Raw genomic sequence first — 12,452 nt, forward strand, 5'->3', positions numbered from 1 at the left:
TGAGGGAGGAGGCAGGACTCAACTCTAGAGGCGGGATTGAATACCAGACCAAATTGAGGACTAGCAAAAACAGGGACAGGGCAGAAGCAGCTTCCCATTAGACACGCCCACCAGCGTGCCATGTCAGTTTACCATTGCCATGGCAACACCTGGGAGTTACCACCCCTTTCCATGGCAATGACCCAGTGACCCAAAAGCTACCACTCTTTTCCTAGAGACTTCTGCATCAACTGCCCCTTAATCTAATGGAATTAAAAATAGGTATAAATATGACTGCAAAGCTGCCCTGTGCTGTTACTCGCAGCACACTCCCTATGGGGTAGCCCTACTCTGCAGGAGCAGTCACAGAGCAGTAACACTGTCGCTTCAATAAAGCCGTTTTCTTCTACCCTAACTCCAGCTTACCCTTGAATTATTTCTTGGGTGAAGCTAAGAACCCTCACAGGCTAAGCCCCACTTTGGGGCTCTCCTGTCCTGCATCACTAGGATTTTAGTGTATTCACTCTTCATGTACCCCTTAGAACTAGCCTCCGACTCACCAGCTGCCACAATAATCCCTCACTGCAGTAGAACTTCCAGAGGCCCATGTGGCAAATGAGAATCTGGAATCTCCTTCAACTCAGAGCTGTGTGAATCCTTTGCTAAAATTACTCATCTGTAAATTAGCTAATATCACAGTAAACCTCATACCTGCCCTTGAAAGTAATATTTCATGCAGAAATAACTTATCATTTAAGACATACATTTACTTAAAAATTACTAATAAGTTCAGATGTAAGGGATAAAGAAACCAGGCTTTAAAAAAAATACTAAGAGGGAACAGGTCCATTCCAAATCACATCCGCCTCAAAAAGATACTGATTTTTCACTTCTCATTCCATCTGATTAAAAAATAAATTTCACATTGATTTTAACAAATGTATCATTCTAGTGTGAGATGTTGATAGTGAGGGAGGCTATGCCTGTGTGGGGAGTGGGGTATGTAGGAACCATTTGTTTTCCACTCAGGTTTGATGTGAACCTCAACTGCTCAAAAAGTAAAGTTTATTCATTAAAAAATAAATTCCAGAGATTTGAATGTTTTACATATTATTATGAAAAAAAAATTAAGACCTACTTAGAGGACACTTATTTCCCAAGAGTGAGACAGGATATAAAATGACCCTCTGCTGTTAAAGATAATAGACAATTTCTTAAAATTACATATATGAAGAAAGCTTCAAAGAGAGAACAGCTATAAATCACCAAGGATCTCTAATTTTATAAATCACATTTGAGAGAATCCCTAGCAGAAAGATCTCCAACAAATCCATGTTTGATTATTTGGTGTGAAACCCATAAACCTAGGGGGATGACTGTGTTTTCCATCTCCTCTCCCCCATCTCCCCACCCCCAAAGATCTTTATACTCTTCCTTTATTGCCCCCAGACTCCTGGATGAAACTCAACAACTTTCTCCTTTTTAAGAGATCCTTAGCCAATCTGTAGTATGTTCTACTTATCTTCTTGTTTCTCCAAAGTCACACAGAATCATGCTTTGCTCTTCCAGAATGGGTCAGATGAGAAACTACTCTGGCCAGGGTTCCTCCTGTGTCAATGAGCCATTGGCCAAAGTAGTGGGAAGGAGCAACAACAGATGCTAACGTGCTGTCACTGATGGGAAACACAAAAGCAGAAACCAACTCTATACAATCTCAAGTCAATGCCCCAGTGCTAGGAACTGCACTCTGTTCAAGTGCTGCCAGAAACAAACTCAGACACAGACCTCTGACTACATCTCCTCCCACTCCCACCTCAACCTTACTGTCCTTCCTGCCTTGCATACACACCAGGCTGCTCTAACCTCAGCAACTTTGCACATGGAATGTGATTCCCCCAGAGGGAAGCATGGTTTGCTTCCTCACCTCCTTTAAGTCTTTAATATGTCCTCTCTCCCTGACCACCCTTACAATTGACCACTTCAACACATGTATCTCCTTTCTCTACTTTACTTTTATCCACAATACTTCTCATGTCAGAATTAATGCACAGGATAAACTTTACTGGCATTAGTTCTCTCTTCCCTTGTTGGAATGTCCTCTCCAAGAAGACATTCTGTAAGTAAAAGAAAGGAAAGGGATGCAAAGCCTAGTAAGTAGGAAACAGTGGCATACTATAGTTCCCCTCTTTAGGGCTTAGTAGTTCACATTAGCATAGTGAAGGGTGGAAAGTATTGGGAAAAACAACAACAACAACATTTTACACTTTTTTAGTAAAGAAATGTTTTTAAGTTCATTCAACTTTTGTAAACAGTATAAAATTTTGTAGCATTACTAATAACTGTCAGAGTACACAAGTTGGGGAACACTGCTAAGAGACAGTGTCCATGTTTCCCTTCTCTTGTACACTAATCCCCCCCTTATCCTTGAGGAATATGTTCCTACTCCCTTTCAGATTACTTTCAGATGACTTTCAGGCATCTGTGCCTGAAACCACAGATAGTAACAAACCCAATATAATCAATATATACTATGATTTTTCCTGTATATACAACATACCTGATACAAACATGATAAAGTGTAATTTATAAATCAGGCACAGTAAGAGATTAACAACAATAACTTATAATAAAATAGAACAATTATAGCAATATATGGTAATAAAAGTTATGTGAACATGGTCTCTCTGTCCCTCTCTCTCTCAAAATATCTTACTGTACTGTACTCACGTATTTTACAACCATGGTAGACTGTGGGTAACTGAAACCTCAGAATATGAAACCTCAGATAAGGAGGGCTACTGTATTTTTTCTTTCTTCCCCACTGTTCTTCAAGATCACCAATGACTTTTTCTAAGAAAATATAGTAGCTTTTTCTGTATGTTTGTTTGGCTTGATCTCTATGCTCTACATCTAGAGGATAACGAGGTCCTTCCTGAAGCTTCTTCATCTGTTTACATGCTACCTCTTCTGTGTCCTCAACTAGTTCTCTGGACACTCTCTGTATCCTTCAGTTGTTTCTTATCTGCCCTTTAATTTGAAATGTTTAACTGTATGAGTCTTCATAAGACAAATCCTTGTCTTACTTTTCTTCTTTCACTTTTCTTGTCCTTGGAGAGACTAATCTTATTTGTAGCTTTCATTTCTATAATGATCCTTAGGACTCTAACCCAAACTCAGGATTATATTTCCAAAGAGCAACTTGGATAGGATCAATTGCTATCTTTTGCAAAAGCACACAGTTTAAAAACCACTGTCTTTATCATCTTCCAGTGGATTTTCATCCCAAACTCCCCTATTTCCCTGGGACGTACTATTTTCCCTGTCTACAAGACTCTAAATGTTGGAATTATCTTTAATGCCTGATTTTCTTTCCCTATGTCCTTCCCAATTCTCATCATTTAGGGTTATTTCATCAGGAGCACATTCTCTTGAATGGTTACTTTGTTCTGTGGGTCCTTCCCCATCCTTTAGCCTTCTTTTCTTCCACCTGTGAACTCTAAAAATCAACACTATCCACCCACTTCCTCAATATGGTCGCTCTGAACCAGTCATTTATCCTCCCTAATTTTTCCTGTATATTCAAGCCACACCTTTCAAAGTACATGCTTCACTCCCTCACTTACCTGCTTACTATCTTTACCATCTCTATTTCCTCCAGTTTTCCACATAGCCCTATTATCCCTCCCTACTTATTTTCATTTATCTTACTAGATCCTCTCTAGAGCCTCCCAGTCTTTTGAAAAAGGCTGCAGATAAAAACTGGAAACAATATTACAAAGAAAGTCTCACTGATGTTCATTATAGTGTGGAAGAAGAATACATGAGAAAGGGGAAACAGAGAAACTTACCTCTTAAGGAGTCTCTCAATCCATCTATTACAGTTAACTCTCTCCTAGATGCATTAACAGAATAAAACAGGACAATGTATATAAGACAATAAAAAATTCAGATATCTATTTTGGATTTTGCATTTGAATATAAAGTCTTGGAATTCTAAAAACATTTTTAAATTAAAACAATAACTTTGCTCCATATTAAACAAAATTAACCTAAAAATTAACCCCAGGCCTAAATGCAACTCCTAAGCATAAAAGTATAAAGCTTCTAGAAGAAAAAGGAGAAAATCTTTGTAATCCCCTTGGGTTAGGGAAAGAACTCTTAGATAGGATACAAAAAGTGTGAACTGTCTACTGCCATACCACCCTGAATGCACCCAATCTCGTCTCTCAAAAAGTGTGAACCATAAAAGAAACAATACAAACTGGACTTCATCAAACCAAAAACCTTTGCTCTTTGAAATACACTGTAAATAAAATAAAAAGACAGCCTCAGATGGGGAAGAAAAAATTGCAAAACAGTATCTGACAAGGTGCTTGTATCTAGAATATATGAAGAACTCTTGCAATCCAATCAATAAGAAGACAAACCATCCAAACTTTTTTTAAAAGCTTGGCAGGGTGACGTGAGGGGAGATTTGACAGTTACTTTGCCAAAGAGATAAAGATGGTCAATAACGACATGAAAAAAAAAATGTTTACTATCATTAAGTCATTAAGAAATTGCAAGTAAAACTACAATGAGATACAATTAAAAGCGTATTAGAAGGGCTAAAATTAAAAAGACTGACCATACCTAGCATTGGTGAGAATGTGGTGGAACTAAACCCTCATACACTGCTGGTGAGAATACAAAAGGGTACAGCCACTGTGGAAAACAGTTTGGCAGTTTCTTACAGAGTTATACAAACATTTGCTATATGATACAACAATCACACTTCTAGGTATTTACCAGAGAAAAAAGAAAACATATGTCCATGCAAAGGCCTGCACATGAATGTTTATAGCAGCTTTTACACAACTGCCAAAAGCTGGGAACATTCCAAATGTCCATCAACTGGTGAAAAGATAAGCACATAAAATGGAATATTTCAGTGATAAAAAGGAATAAATTACTAATACATGCATCAACAAGGATGAACCTCAAAGCATTAGGTTAAGTAAAAGAACCCAGACACAAATGGCTACATACTGTATCATCTATTTATGACATTCTGGAAAAGACAAAGACAGAACCCAAATCACGGGGCACCTGGGCTGGCAGTAGGAGAAGGCAATGACAACAAAAGGGACCAGAAAACTTTTCAGAGAGACAAATGTACTATCTGTCTTAACTGTGATGGTGATTACAGAATTAAGTGCATTTGCCAAGACTCACTGAAATTTACACCTAAAAGAGGTAAATTTTACTGTACATAAATTATACCTCAATAAACATAACTTTAAAAAACCAAGGCTTCTTTTTAAAAACCAGAAAAAAGGAATAAAAATATTTTATTTTTTTCATCCCAAACTCATTAACTTTTGTTCTCAACCATCTTCATACTGAAAGTAACTTCTCAATACCAGCTTAATGACACTTTAAAATCATTTGAATAATAAAAACAAGTTTAAGATTGAATGTAAAAGTCTCCTTTGCAAACAAAATAGAAATAAAAATTTAAACTGCAAAATTTCAACAACACTGGGATTCCGAAAGAGGGTATTAATGAAATAAGGCATTAAGCAGAGAACCAAGAGTGATGTCCATATTCTTATTAACACATCTTAAAGTCAGAATAGCTTTTTTTCCCATTTAAAAACAAAACAATAGTTAAAAGCTAAATTTGAACTCCATCTCTAAAAGTACAGCCACTCACTTAAACTAAATATATTATCTGTAAATTCACACCAAAAGAAAACAGTAATTCCAGTCAAACTGAACCACCTGACTTCTCCCATAGTGGCCTTTCTTCTCCCACCTCCAAGTCCTCCTCACTGTGTTCTGCGCACATGCCATCCTCCCCCATCTCATCACATCTGAATCTTTACTGTCCTTTAAGGTTTAGCTCATACACCAAATATTCAGGATCCTTTCAAACATCCTCCCTTTATTTCCACAGCCCTTTATCTACAACTCTCTTATGATTCCTAATTTCTGTACTGTAGTTATATAAGTAATGCCTTAATTAACCTACTAGCTTGGAGGCTGACAAAGGCTGAAGACAGTGTGAATCATCCTCGAATCTCCCACAGCACCTAGCAGAGTGCCTTGAGATAATAGGTACCATGTGTTGAATGTCTGAATATTAAATTTACTCTTTACCTGGTGCAACCACAGAAAATTGACCCACTTGAAAATGTTACTGACCTCTATTTTATTTCAAGGTAATAGATTTATGCTAAATATAAGATATATTCTGGTGTCTCTTAGAAGTGATTCGTATGTGTTTGAAAATTATCAATTAAAATATGCATAAATACAACTGAAAGAGTTCTCAAAGGCCAAAACTAAAAACACTTTGAGCAACAAAATAAAGGGTGTGGAATTACAATCAAAAATAAAATATATGGGCCGGGCGCGGTGGCTCAAGCCTGTAATCCCAGCACTTTGGGAGGCCGGAGACAGGCGGATCAATGAGGTCGAGATCAGACCATCCTGGCGAACACGTGGCTGCAGTGAAACCCCGGGCTCTACTAAAAAATACAAAAAACTAGCCGGGCTGAGGTGGCGGGCCGTAGTCCCAGCTACCGAGGCTGAGGCAGGAGAATGGCGAACCCGGGAGTGCATGGAGCTTGCAGTGAGCTGAGATCTGGCCACTGCACTCCAGCCTGGGCTGCCAGAGTAAGATCCCCGCCTCAAAAAAAAAAAAAAAAATATATATATATATATATATATATGTATATAACCATAAGTCTATCCTGACAAAATATATCATAAACAAATAAATGTGGGAGAATAGACAAATCTCTCACACCAGAGAAATTCCAAGTAATTTACATAGATAATCATCCCTCAAGTAGATGGAACGCCACTCCCCACTCAACTGTGGACTGTACGTGGTGACTTCCTTCCAAAGAGCCCAGCGTGGAAACCACAGGGGAATAACTCTCTGGTAAAAACCTGGCAAACACTACACCTCAGCCAAGTAATCAAAGTTAATATCAACGATGATGAGTTATATTGATAGCATGTACCCTTGGTATAATGTGATGAGAAGGGCACTTTTCCTCCCCAAAACACATAAACTCAGAAGGACATTTTTCCTTCCCAAAACACACAAAGTCAGTGTAATCCTGAGAAAAACATCAGAAAAATCTCATCAAGAGACCTTCTACAAAATATCTAATTGGTGCTCCTCAAAATTGGCAAGATCATCAAAAACATGTAAAGTCTGAGAAACAGTCACAGTCAAGAGGGGCGTACGGAGATACACAACTACATTTAATGTGCTAACCTAATACAGGACTCTGGAACAAAAAAAAAGGGGAGTCAGAAAAAATTAAGCAAATCTGAATAAAGTGTGGGGTTTAGTTAATAATAATGTATCATTATCGGTTCAATTAATTATACTCACGTAGGATGTTAACAATAGGGGAACCTGGGTGGGGAGTATATGAGAACTCTGTACTATCTTTGTAATTTTCCTATAAAGCCAAATCTATCTAAAATAAAAGTTTTATTTAAAAATATACAGAAGTTTCAAATGTTAAAAAGTTATCATGAAGCATCAAACTTTACTTGGCCATAGACATTTCAATTATATGAGATTCTCTCTATAGATAAGGACATCCCTAGGCATATTTTTGTCCAGGGTAAGAGTTGCAGATGAAGTTTCTAATACAAGTAAAATTCATATTTTTAATATTTGTTCTAAGGTTGTTGCTTTCAAATGTATCATTTTAAATAATTGCTTCAATATTTCATGTGATTCCCTTTATCTCGGGTTCACAAAACAAAAATGCAATTTTATACTGAAAACTGTTGAAAACCGCATGACTTTATTTACAGAAATTCACTCTGTGGTCAGCTTTACCTAAAATAAAATACGACTGAAGACCTGAAACAATGACTGATTTTTCTTAAATTCTTCTCTGTTCCAAATGAAGGGACATTATATTTCATTATTAGAAAGAAAAAGGTTTTTATGTTCTTAATTTTCACAACTATCCTTCCAAAAGAAGTTGGAAAGAAATTTGACACTGCTAAGATCTTAGTCATTTTCTATTGCTAAAATTATATGCTTTTCTTTTCATCTTAATGAGCTTCTCCTCTTTACATAAATTAGCACTATGTTGGAGAAAATGTAGTAGGAAGAACTGGGAAAGGATTTTTTTGTTTGTTTAGTTAGTTGTTTCTTATGATGGGAAATAACAGAGCATGTTGGGATGCCGTAGGAGTGGTTTCCTAGAGGCTCACAACTCCTCCCTGTCTAGCTAACTGATTTGGAACAAATCACAAATCTGAGCCTCAGATTTCTCACTTATAAAATGAAAAGATTATAATGCATAATCAGTTATCTCTAAATTCATTCCAGCTATAAAGTCCGAGTATAGGAAGTACAGTGAGCCTAATTCCCTAGTAACCCCACAGCCTCTCAAGAAGACTCTTCAAAATTAATGGAAACGGGGATGGGAGTTAATGTCTCTGCAATAGAAATTGTGCTTCAGTAGATATGACTCATTGGGGCCCAGCAGACCTAACTCAACATTGATTTCAAAATTGGTTTCTTATTCCCTTGACTTCAGGAATAGTCTTCAATAAGCTAGAGAGCAGTTTCCTTTTTTCACAGCACAAAGAAGTCAGCATTCAGACAGACTCAAAGAGAAGGAAAGGTATGGAGCTGAAGGCTCCAGGTTTATAAGAAAACAGAAGATTTTAGGAATACTGTGCTTAAGATGATAACCTTAATATTAATGTTGCTTGGAAACTCACCCAGCTGTCATGGAGCAGACACTGTGACATAGGATTTGAGGCCAGAGACATCAGTTTTTCCATTTAAATAGGCACAGATGAATAGTGAGGGCCAGTCCTTAAATATATCATGCCACCAGATCCCTTCCATGCCAACCACTTCCCTAGCATATATCATCTTTATTATCTTAGTTATTTATATATTTGAGAAAAGAAGAGGAGGAAGGAAAAAGATGTTCAAAGAGAAGTATCCAAATTTTCTCTCAGTGATTATATTCTGCCAATCCCCATATGGATTCCCTATTGCCAGACCAGCTTCACATGCCTGTGACCTATGGAGTCACACGGAGCCAAACTCTCAGAGGGCCTCAGCTTGGCTTAATGCTTTATTGTCACCACCTTGAGCTCTATGTAATGTTTTAACAAGGAGGTCAGCATTTTCCTTTGGCATTTGTGTCCAGCAAATTACACAGCTGGTCTCGTTCATTGCCTTTTAAGATACCTTATTTTGATCTTCAGAAATCTGCGCCTAAACTTCTTATTCTTATGCTGAGCAAAGAAATTTTACCAAGCCCACATACTAAATGTCAGCATCTATTCAAAGAATTATCTATTCCTGTATAAGCGTGGCTGGGCATTATGAAAAAATTGCCCGGCCGGGCACAGTGGCTCACACCTGTAATTCCAGCACTTTGGGAAGTCCAGGCGGGCGGATCATGAGATCAGGAGATCAAGACCATCCTGGGTAACACCGTGAAACCCCGTCTCTACTAAAAATACAAAAAAAAAAAAAAAAAAAAAAAAAATAGCTGGGTGCGGTGGCGCACGCCTGTAGTCCCAGCTACTCAGGAGTTTGAGGCAGGAGAATGGCGTGAACCCAGGAGATGGAGCTAGCAGTGAGCCGAGATTGCACCACTGCACTCCAGCCTGGGTGATAGAGTGAGACTCCATCTCAAAAAAAAAAAAAAATTGCCCAAGCTTGTAGCCTTGAGTCACTTGCATTCATGATTTCTATTCCCTGACAAGTGCTCAGCACTGTCCATAATTCCATATTTCCCAGTGTCCTGTGGTCTCCATTCCCAATGACAGCTATTTCAGCAGTTTTCTTAAACCCCATTAATTTCCTTTCCTCCTCAGGTGAAAGCTCTGCCTTTTTTTTCATGAGTGCCATGCAGGCCTGTCAGACTCAACATTCCAGCAGCTCTCAACTTTCCATCCAAGCCTGGTTCTCCTGCAGTCTTCCTTGTGTTGGTCAATGTCATCACCTTGCTCACCATTTGTCCAAACCAGACACTTGGCCTTCCTTCTTGACCCTTTTCTACATCAAATCCATTTCCAAGTTTTACCATCTTAATATTGATTTTGAGTCTATTCACATGTGTTCATCACTTTGCAATTGTGGTCACTAATACACCAATAATTACTCTCTTGGTTTACTACAAAAACTTCCAGATTAGTCCTCAGGTTTCCAGTCTAAATTTTCTTCCTGATCACTAATTTCATTTTCATGCTGCAGTCAGAAAGACTTTATAATAAAACTCGGATCATGTTCTGTGATGCACTGCAAACTTTTTTAAATTGCCACAAATTCTTTCCACTCCCGTATGTATGCCCATTTGCAATATGGTTTTGGCAATCCTCTCTTCAAGAAGTGGAGTCTATTTCTTTTCCCCTGAAATGTGGGCAGCCTTTTGACTTGCTCTGACCAACAAAATGTGGCAGAAGTTTGACATTGCAAGAATTCTGAACTCAGGTTCCAGAGATCTGGCAAATTCCCCACTCTCCCCACTGCCTCACTCCCCTAAAGACAGGCCCCGATGAAAACCAACACCAAATTCCAGACATGGGAGAGAGACCACCTTAGATTAGCCATAGCTAACAGCCATAGCTGAGCCACCAAACAACTGCAGCCAGACGACTGGCCCCCTGTGAGACCAGTGGAAGAATTAATTGCTCAGCTAATTCCAGCCAAATTGCTGACCCACAAAATCATGCACAAATAAAATTGTTGTTGTCTTAAGCCATTATGTCTTGGGATGATTTGTTATGGGACAATAGAATTGTGTGTGCAGAATTCCACGGGCATAAATGGAGGCAGGATCTCTGTGTGGTTATCGCAGACACTAACCATCCTTAGCAAGTACAGTATAATTACACATATTGAATAGATGAGAACAACACAAGCCCTGAGTTCTGCTGCCATGTAGCTGTTCACTGTGATAACGCTCTTCCAGATCCACCAAGAACAAGCCTGTGCTACTGACGGTCACCCTTTCCCAATACAGAAGGTCATAGGGACATGCATGTTACTAAAGTCACTTAGGATGCTCTGTATTGGTGTCTGAAGAAATTCCTCTATGTCTGACCAAAGCACTAGATGAAAGGCTTTACTTGATCACTAATTTTCAAAATGGTTTTCCCATTTCAGTACCAGTCTACAGCATCATGGATTAGGACACTATGGGTTATCTTTGACCCTTTACTCTACTCAATCTCTGAAATCCAATTATTGCTTGTTTCAAGATGTCTCTGATCTGTCCTTTTATCTCAATCCCCAGTGCCATCCTCTCCCCTGAGGCAAGGTCCCCAACTGAGTTACAGCAGCAGTCCTATGGCTAGTCTCCAGGCTCTATTCTTGTGCCTTTCAAACATTTTAAGTACAGAATTCAGACTAATCTTCTGAACAAACTTCCTTTAATTTCTTCCCCGTGCAAAAGCCTGTGATAATTCCTTATTTCCCACTTTATTGAGCCAATACATTCTATTATATTTTGAAGGACCCCTATAATTCTCCCCTACTAAGTCTACCAAAACTTATTTCCCAATATTCCTTCACCACACCAGTCAATTTTCTTAGATAACTACAAAATGCTCAGTCATATCCACCTTGCTCCTATAGTCAAAAACATTCCATCTCTATTTTACTCTCTGCTAATCCATCCTTGGGGAACCTACTCAAGCCCAACTCTTCAACTCCCTGAACCTTAAATCAGAGACATGATGCTAATCCTTGCTCTGCTCCAAGGAGTTATTTGAAACCAGATGAATGACTTCAGTTTCTGCATCTGTATTATAAGGGGATTGAATCTTCCAGCGTCACATCTGAGAAATCAATAATTCTTCCAAGTCTCTCATCCAGATCAAGCCCTTTCCACCCTGTCAAGCACTTGTGTTCTAAATGTTTCATTTGTGACACTTGCCTTCACTTTCCAATCAAACACTTTTTGAGTGTGGGCACCATGTCATATCCCACTCAGATAATCTACAACATTTGGCATATAATTATCAGTCAGAAGACTCCAACTTGCAAACTGGTTGGTTATAAGCTGATACCACACTGACTGTGCAGCCTCGACAGCGTGATCGGTGTTCAGCTTTAGTTCTATATAATAAGTACTACATAGTATGTCCTAATAATGGTGTCTCTGAGAACGGGAGCAGAAATGGAGATGCTATAAAGGACTCATTAGGCTAAAAGACGAAGAAATATCATGTCTGTTTTCATTGAATCTTCAAATGTGTCAGAGGCCAGCCTCTGATATTGTTTCAAATGCTGTGACATTTGTGTAACACTTTTAAAAACACTCCTACTGAGAAAAAAATACATTATGGTGAATTTGTTCCATGATGATAAAGGGTACAACAAAAATAATATGAATGTTTTGTTAAAATGACTGCACCACAAACAAATAGCAACTTATCTGAAGAATATTACCACTGTCCAAGTATTACATAAACTACAT

The 12,452-nt window shown here is 38.4% G+C and overlaps 1 protein-coding gene and 1 long non-coding RNA gene across 6 annotated transcripts in view; both read right to left on the bottom strand.

The window, feature by feature from the left end:
* Positions 1-12,452, bottom strand: part of SLC35F1 (solute carrier family 35 member F1) — a 398,228-nt gene that overhangs the window by 283,595 nt on the left and 102,181 nt on the right. The gene's annotated exons all lie outside the window — the stretch shown is intronic.
* The window catches only part of LOC103884076, a 115,515-nt gene that overhangs the window by 13,865 nt on the left and 89,198 nt on the right, over positions 1-12,452 (bottom strand). For all 4 annotated transcript variants that reach the window (XR_002521796.2, XR_002521799.2, XR_002521798.2 and 1 more), the window contains one exon: positions 3,828-3,871. This is a non-coding gene — a long non-coding RNA (uncharacterized LOC103884076). The remainder of the gene's footprint in view (positions 1-3,827; positions 3,872-12,452) is intronic.

The sequence above is a fragment of the Papio anubis genome, chromosome 6 (assembly GCF_008728515.1).
Source record: "Papio anubis isolate 15944 chromosome 6, Panubis1.0, whole genome shotgun sequence".
Classification (NCBI taxonomy): domain Eukaryota; kingdom Metazoa; phylum Chordata; class Mammalia; order Primates; family Cercopithecidae; genus Papio; species Papio anubis.